An 8,180-nucleotide genomic window follows, 5' to 3' on the forward strand; every position below is an offset into this window, starting at 1 on the left:
TGACCACGTTTGGATGCAACTGAGGGCTAAAATATCCTGATTCCTGTCAATAAAAAACGGTGGATTAGTCAGGAAAAGAAAAGCATACATATGTTCTTCTGTGTATTAGATCTGATATGATCATCATCTATTTGGAATATTAGGGTAAGTCCATAGGACAAAATTCTTTGGCAAGCCGCGTGCTGAACCTCTCGAAGACTCGCTCCCGAAAATCCTTTCTGATATGTTGTAAGTTCAGATATCGGATGTTCATATTATATACAGTAGCATCTGGTGCAGGCGCTGAGCAAAAAAACCTCATCATCTGGGTCCAGAGAGCTCCATGGCTTCAATTATGAAAGATGACTCGTCGTGGATGTCGCTGTAGTTCCTAGAGAAACTACATTCTCTGTTTTCTCCTAGGTTGGTGTTCCCACCATGTGAATCCTCCATGTTTTCCACTTGTCCGAGACCATCTAGGATATTCAAAGCAGCAGACATCTTCGGCCGAAGGCTTGGATTCGACTGAGTACACTGCAGGGCCAGTTCTGCCGCCTCTCTAGCTCCAGCGCGTCGAAACACCCTCTCAGATCCCTATCTACAAGGACTTCAAGCCTCTTTTCTTCATGCAAGGTTCGCACCTGGCAAATTGGATATGATATTCAGCATGTTACTTAGGGTACAAGCAAAATTGATCAAACTCTGTATTCCTAAAGCAGACTGTAATCAGAACAATCATAATCAGTCCAAACAGTATAAGCCACAGAAAACCTTCTATAATGCATAGAGAAAATGATATATTACGTTCATTGATCACAATACATCACTGCTCCAAGCTCTTCTGATGATGTTAAGGCCAGACAACAAATTCGAAGAGAAAATGGGAAATAATCAACAATGTGCGCTCATATAAAAAAAGAAAAGATTTGAAAAGTTCTTCATTCATTAAAGAAAAAAGTAAGCCTCAGATATGGATTAAGGGAAGAGGTCCATTTGTTCATTCAATCAACTTAATGTACTGAGTCAGAATATTTAACCACAACAATCAGGCTCAAACAAAGATGCATTGAGCATATACGGTCCAACAAATTTATGCCCTAAACAGAAAATGATAAACGAATGATGCATGAGAGAAAATTGTTCGTATCATTCACTAACTATAGAAATAGACCATAACTTGACATTCCTTTGCTCAGTATTAGTAAGTACTAACCCAGTCAAGAATCATTCCTTTCTGAACCTGACCATTTCCAGCATCTAGTGCCTTTTGCCCAGTTATGAGTTCCAAAAGCAGTATCCCAAATCCAAAGACATCGGTTTTCTCCGAGGACTGTCCGGTTGAGAGATACTCTGGGGCGATGTGTCCCACGGTACCACGTACTGCAGTAGTCACATGAGACTCCCTCCTATCTAGCAATTTAGCTAGACCAAAATCACCAACTATGGCTTCAAAACTTTCATCAAGAAGGATGTTCGCTGCCTTCACATCCCGGTGAATTATTCTAGGATTGCATTGTTCATGCAAATACAGAAGTCCACGCGCAGTGCCAAGGGCGATACACATTCTTCTCTTCCAGTCCAAAGATGGCCTTTCACGAGAAGTCTCTGTAGGAGAGATTTAAGGCACTCAAGAATGTCAGAGTAAGATAATAAGACTATCATGCTCTGTTTTACAAATGAGACTGGGAAGGGCAAAATATAAGATGAATCCAAAAGCTCATGGGTCATGAGAGGAAACGCCAGAGTAAGCTATTGTTCAAAGATAAAAGAATTATTTATTTGACACACAAGAAGTCTGCTCCGTATAATATTCTGCAATACTTAAATTTGTTGAGTGACTCTGAAGTCCTCAATCTATCGATAAAGATGCACATTTGCTTCAATTACTGTAGCATCATATCTATACACCTTCCCATCTCAAAATATCAGAATGAGTTTCTTCCAGATAAATTATTCAGGGTTAATGCCACAAGTGATGAAACTGGTATCTCATGAGAAGATGAAAATCCCATCACATAGTCGTAATAGGGCTTAGGGGAGTCTAAGCACAGATGATTAAAAGGTAAGTAAATTTCCGTGTAACAATTCAACAGTAAAAGCTTGTGATGAGCAAGTTTCCTGTGATTGAGTCTACATAATTTGAAGGTGAGACATTAACATTGATTACCAATTTTTGCAAAGATAAAATACGCAAGTACAATCAATTGCCATGAGCAACTGTCCAGCATCTAATCTCCTGATTTCAAAAGAACAAATGAAGACGAAGAAAGGATCAAGAACGTGACAATTGGCAAGCAGAGGGGCAAGCTTACAAAAAAGGGGAATCAAACCTCTCAATCGGTCAGCCACACTTCCATTTGGCATGTAAGGATAGACAAGCATTCTCTCTTCTGGCGTCAAACAAAAGCCATAGAGTCTTAAGAGGTTTCGGTGCACAGCTAGGCCAATCATCTCGACTTCAGTTTGGAACTGCACTTCACCAGTATAGTTTGGGTCCTTCAGCCGTTTGACTGCCACCAATGTACCATTGAGAAGACATCCTTTATAGACTACTCCATATCCACCTTGACCGAGGATGTTTTGGGGCTAAAAGTTTCCAGTTGCTGTTTGCAACTCACGGAAAGTGAACCTCTTCAATTGGCCTATCTCAAATTCATAATCCTGCTGTACTGTGAATTCACATGATGGAAAAGGCTCCCAAGTCATTAGAAAGAAGGATTATGTAAGATGAAAGCAAAACCCAGAACTGTGTCTAGGAAGTACCATATGAGCCGAAGAGAAAACGTGATCTGTACCAATGTACCCAGCAAATGAGCAACATAACCAAAACCACTTCTAACGTACAACTGATACCGGTGGCTACTGAAAGAACCCATCTGTTATGACCGTCTGCCTCTGAGGTGAAGATGCTGCAGCTGTTCCTACTCCAAAATAGTATATGAACTCGCTTGCATTCTTGTGAATATTTATTATACAAAGAAGTTGACTGACTGCATTACCGTTCATTGGTTTCCAGAGGCCTGTGCAAGCTTTTTGAAGTGCAGAGGAAGCTGTTTCCTGAAACACTACGAGAAATACCATGAAGTGTTAAATGTACAGACCAGCACATGTATCTTGAAATTTATTTGATCATATGATGGTAAAGCATAGCAAGAGTTTGAAGTCTAGGCCAGTCAACACCTTATTTGACAAACAAAAACAGGAGTTGGGACATCAAGATGTAGTTAAATGAACATTGTAAAAATTCTTGTAGCACTCTAATAGACAGATGCATCATACAATTTCCATATGATTAATATGTACATCCTATGATTTGCTCTTACTTCACTACACTTGACCCCAAGAAAAGAAGTGTCCATGGATAACCAACATTTTCTTTGTTTTCTGTCAAATTTAGTTGATACATCTTAACTCATTTGTCAGATAGAGAAAATCACAGCTCATAAATATATCATGCACTGACAAGAAAAGAAGCATGCAGCTTGATAATAAGATATGTTGTTAGATGGTGCTCACCTGTAGCCCTTTGCAAGTATTTTTGGAGTTGGACCACTAAGATTATTGAAAGATAAATCCCTGCTTAATTCGATTTATAAGTGTAATCACAGATATAAAAGACTTAACTTGATGAGAAACCAATAGAGTGGAACGGAACACATACAAGAATGAAAGATCTGAGAGATTTGCCACCGCGCTAGGTATCTGCCCTGTTAACTTGTTTCTACTCAGCCGCCTAAACAACTTAATATGGAGAAGGTTTAGAGGGCCCGACATTGACAGGTACAATGCAAATAATAGAGGAGAAGGAAAAAACGGTATCAGCAAAGCAATACTCACAAATAAGTCAGATGAAATAGGAATCCTAGTGAACTTGGGATGTCCCCGGAAAATTGGTTTCCTGAAAGATCAAGAGTCTGAAGTTCCGAAAGCTTTCCTATCTCAGCTGGGATTGGACCAGATAGTTGATTGTTCTGCAATAATCTTCGATAAAGACAAAAACTTAGAATCTACAATTGAAACTTGATGCCTGAAATCCGTAAAAAACACTTGTGATAATGAAATGGCTCTTTCTAAAGCTATTCGGATCATGTCAATTAACACCCAAGATTAGTGAGTCACTACAGAATCAAATGGTAATATCTTCCGTCCACATCTAGCAAAAAAAGATTGAATTTAGCAAGTGATATCAACACATCATCAAGTGCCAATCTTCTATACATACAGGCAACACTAGAGTTAATTGCAAAAATGCTAGTAGACTTATTGCATTGTACTATGATGGCATGAAGATCAACTTATCCACTAGCAATGTACAGAAGATATGAAACTGAGATTGATGTAATTGATGTCCTGCTTGACACCTCCAACTAGTCAATGACTTGCACAAACACTAAAGACACAAGCTACTTGAATCACAGATAAAATGCTCAGTTTTAAACGATCAAGCCATCACCTAACAATAAAATAAAGTAAACTTTTTTAAAAAACAGCATTTCTCTCTGCAGAAAAAGCAGATAATCTAAAACAAGTGAAACAAAAGGTGGAGGATGCTGAAAAGCTTACAATGTCCTCAAGTGACTCAAGTTTCAATGCTCGGTGAAAGCATTCCTGATAGTCCAACGCTGCCCATTACGCTGAAAAATAGCAGACAAAATCAGCAAAACTATGAATTCAAACGATGTTAAAGAGATTAAAAACAAAAAGGAAAGTCTAGGAAGATGATATGAGGGGCATTACTTACAGAGAATTGACAAAGCCATCAGCAGAGCAAGCAACCATGTTCCAGGTGCACGGATCCACAGAATTAATGTCCCAACCTTCCAAAACGTGCTGCTGGTCCATCATTTTGCTCTTCACCGACATCAACGCAGCCACTAAAACATGTAAAAATTGCACAAAAGCACATTCACAAACATCTTTGAGTTAAAGGAAAAAGAAAAATGCAAATCCAAACTCATTCAATCCCTGAAAACACAAGATAACGCTAAGGAAACATTTTTTCTTGAGAAGACGACCTTCATAGTTGACACCCTTTGGAGAGAGAACACTGTCATCAGAGCCTCTAACAACCAGAGCAAGAAGAAAGAACAAGAAAGAACCAGTTCCACTTCCATGGAAGAAGAGCAAACCAAACAAGATTGTTCTTCCTTCCTTTTGTTTCTCCTCTTGAGAACTTTACACTCAATGAGCGACTTTATGGGTCTTTTGTGGGTTTCGACCCAATGAAAGGAGCTCCCGAGATCTTCTGACAGTACAAAAGAGCTCTACTTTCTTCTCGTTCTTCTCTTCTCCCTAGTTTCTCCTCAATTTTTCTTCTATTTGTTCCTTTAAAGCAGGGTAGCCTGTACACACGACAGATGACAGCACCCTCTTGTAACCTATTACTTCTCGAGAAGCTAAAACAAGTCGGAGACAAGACAAATTATTCGAAGGAAAGAGCAAGAGAAAAATGAAGGCAGATGGTCGGAAGACGTGAAGTTTTCTTTTTTAAAATTTTATGTTTAGAATACTTCAATCAGGAACGTAAGACCAGGAAAGCTTTAGACGGTGTAATTTTTAATGGTGCAGGTTGGGAACTGGGGGGCTTCGAGATTTGAAACAAGCAGAGATGGTCCCCCGGTCCTCGGTTGAGTTTATCATTTATCAAAGTTGGTGAGTTTCTTGATATCCCATCGACTTCAGGTCCTCCCTGACATGAACATTCATGGCTTCTTCATTTAACTAAGTGCATGATTTTTTCTTTTCTTTTTATAAACAAGATTCCACGTGTTTCGCTGAGTTACCATGTTTAGTGGCCTATGTATCAGTAGTGATTTGATTGGCCTTCAGTTTTTGTGAACGAAAAAACTCAAGATGACATATAAGAAGTTCTAGCAAGAAAAAAGAAAAGAAGAAAGGGCATGTAAGAAAGATAAGTCCCCGGCTAGCTCCATACTAGCACAATGGAAACCTCTTCACTGATCACCTTCGCATCAACTTTCTTTCTTGGCCATTTTGTAAATTGTGCTAGTTTCTGTTCTATTTCATACATATTAAAGAGGACATTTTTTCTCTCTTAAACGTAGTACAATATGTAAATATTGAAATAGAACAAGAAATTGGTGTAAAAAAATTCAACAATCTAGTTCCGTACATAGAATTTAAAATATATACACACTGTTGACACCAAAAAAAAAAAAAAAGTCCAAGTGTTGTAGTTGATAGTTTGGTCGATAGAAACCATTGAGCAATAGAGTATTAGCGGTCAATGTAAATGTTGAATAGTAAAGTCGATATAATTGTCGAGTAGTGAAGTTGACAATCTTGGATATAATAATTTGTGGGTGGTTGCTGCTAATCAGTGGGAGCCATGTAGATCATGTAAAATTTCTTAGTAGCCATCAATTATGGGTTACAATACTCACAGTGTATCATTTGTAGATGCCCTAAATCAATCACATAAATCAACACTCTTTTGCAAATTTATTTATATCTTTACTTTTCTGCCATTCAAATAGTTGGTAACAATTGTTTTCAGCGCACTTTAAATTCCTTGTTATTTATTGTCTAAAATTAACAAAACACCGTCGCAACCTTCGTTGATTTACATTGACCTATCCCAGATCCTAAAGGTACTTCGTCATCCGTTTTGATGAAACATCAAAATCACACCCTTGATTTGCCAATTAACATATTTGAATCGACCAGTGAGGATGATACCACACGAGCATTTGGGATTAGGTTTTCGTCTGCTTCTCCTCCCTCAGACAGTTTTATGGATAACGACAAGTGTTGAGAACAAGAAGTGAAAGAGTGCTCCACAAGTAACTATTAAAATACTACCTTATACTAACCACCCAAATTTTGTGTTACCGAACAGTGTGCTAAGCCCAATATAATTTGTTTCACATTATCGAGTTCGGGCTATCAAGCATCTTCACATATATTTTATTTAATTAATAATAACATATTATCACAAACAAACTATTATAAAGTTAATGTTAGCTCCCTTCATAAGAATTTCCAATATTCTCTCAGTTAGGCAACATTGATTTGCGTAGTATACTGAAAAGATTAGAATTTTTTACACCGTACCGTAATTTGTGGTCACCTGAGACAACCTCAAAGGACAACCCTGACCGACAAAATTACCAGCACGGAACGGAGCGCCATTCTATGTGTTGGGGTAAGTCGACCCCACAATTTTTTATTTATTTATTTATTTACTTATATTGCTATTTATCAACAAATTCTTGATGCACGGTGTATATTTTTACCCTATTATTTTTGTGGACTTTTGGCCCCACTAAATTTTGAGACTACAAACTTAGAATTGTAAACTCTAAATCGCAAAGAAAAAAATTGAAATTCAAATTTTAATCTCTAATTTTTATGCTAAAGGAACATAATGAAAACTAACATGGATTTGCTATAAATTTTTCATGTGGCCTTGAGTTCTTCTTAAAGGGGCTTTACATAAACGGGTACTTATGTCATGAGTGCGGTCAATAGTGGTGATCGGGTAGGTTCCGGCACCTGGACCCTATATCGACCTTATTATAATCGGTTCCCATTTTTTGATCTTGTACCACTCGTTTTTACATTGGACCCCCGTATTCGACTCACCTTATTTTTCTGGTATGGTTCTAAGGCTAACCCCGTTTATATTGGAACTTGTTTTGCAACCGTCTATCATATACGACTTCGAATTTTATATTAATACGCGAGAAAACAACATAATTATTTATTCTCTAACAATTTCAATAGGTCCGTTATCTTTGGTATGGTTTATTTTATTACTACACTAGACCTTGTGGAGCTAACTCGGATTTGTCGTGCAGGTCATTATACATAAATTGTAGAGCCATCCATGATTAAGACAAATAGCCGATGCTAAATATCTCATTTCTACAATCTAATCTTGCATACAATCAACTCACCAAAGAGAAGCACTAATGACGATCAATGTGCTTGTAGTGAGACTCAAGTTTTGTCGCAGCATATCTATCAGGTTAATGATGAAAATTTTAGGATGGCTATGATCTCTATCCCTAATGAGCCCGGTGGTCACCGATGGATTAGCCATACACAAATTGTCATTTTATATAAAAATTGTTGTACAGCAACTCACATATCAATTTCTTGAAAACAAGTTCTCTCCTTTCTTGGCATGTTAGGTTCCTAATTTTTAACAGCTGCACCCAAAGCTAATCAAAACCACA

General features: G+C 37.8%; 1 pseudogene; it reads right to left on the reverse strand.

Moving 5' to 3' along the window:
* Positions 1–61: 61 nt before the first annotated feature.
* LOC120293910 overlaps positions 62–8,180 on the reverse strand; it is an 11,135-nt pseudogene continuing 3,016 nt past the window's right edge.

Source organism: Eucalyptus grandis, chromosome 5 (genome assembly GCF_016545825.1).
Source record: "Eucalyptus grandis isolate ANBG69807.140 chromosome 5, ASM1654582v1, whole genome shotgun sequence".
NCBI classification, from domain to species: domain Eukaryota; kingdom Viridiplantae; phylum Streptophyta; class Magnoliopsida; order Myrtales; family Myrtaceae; genus Eucalyptus; species Eucalyptus grandis.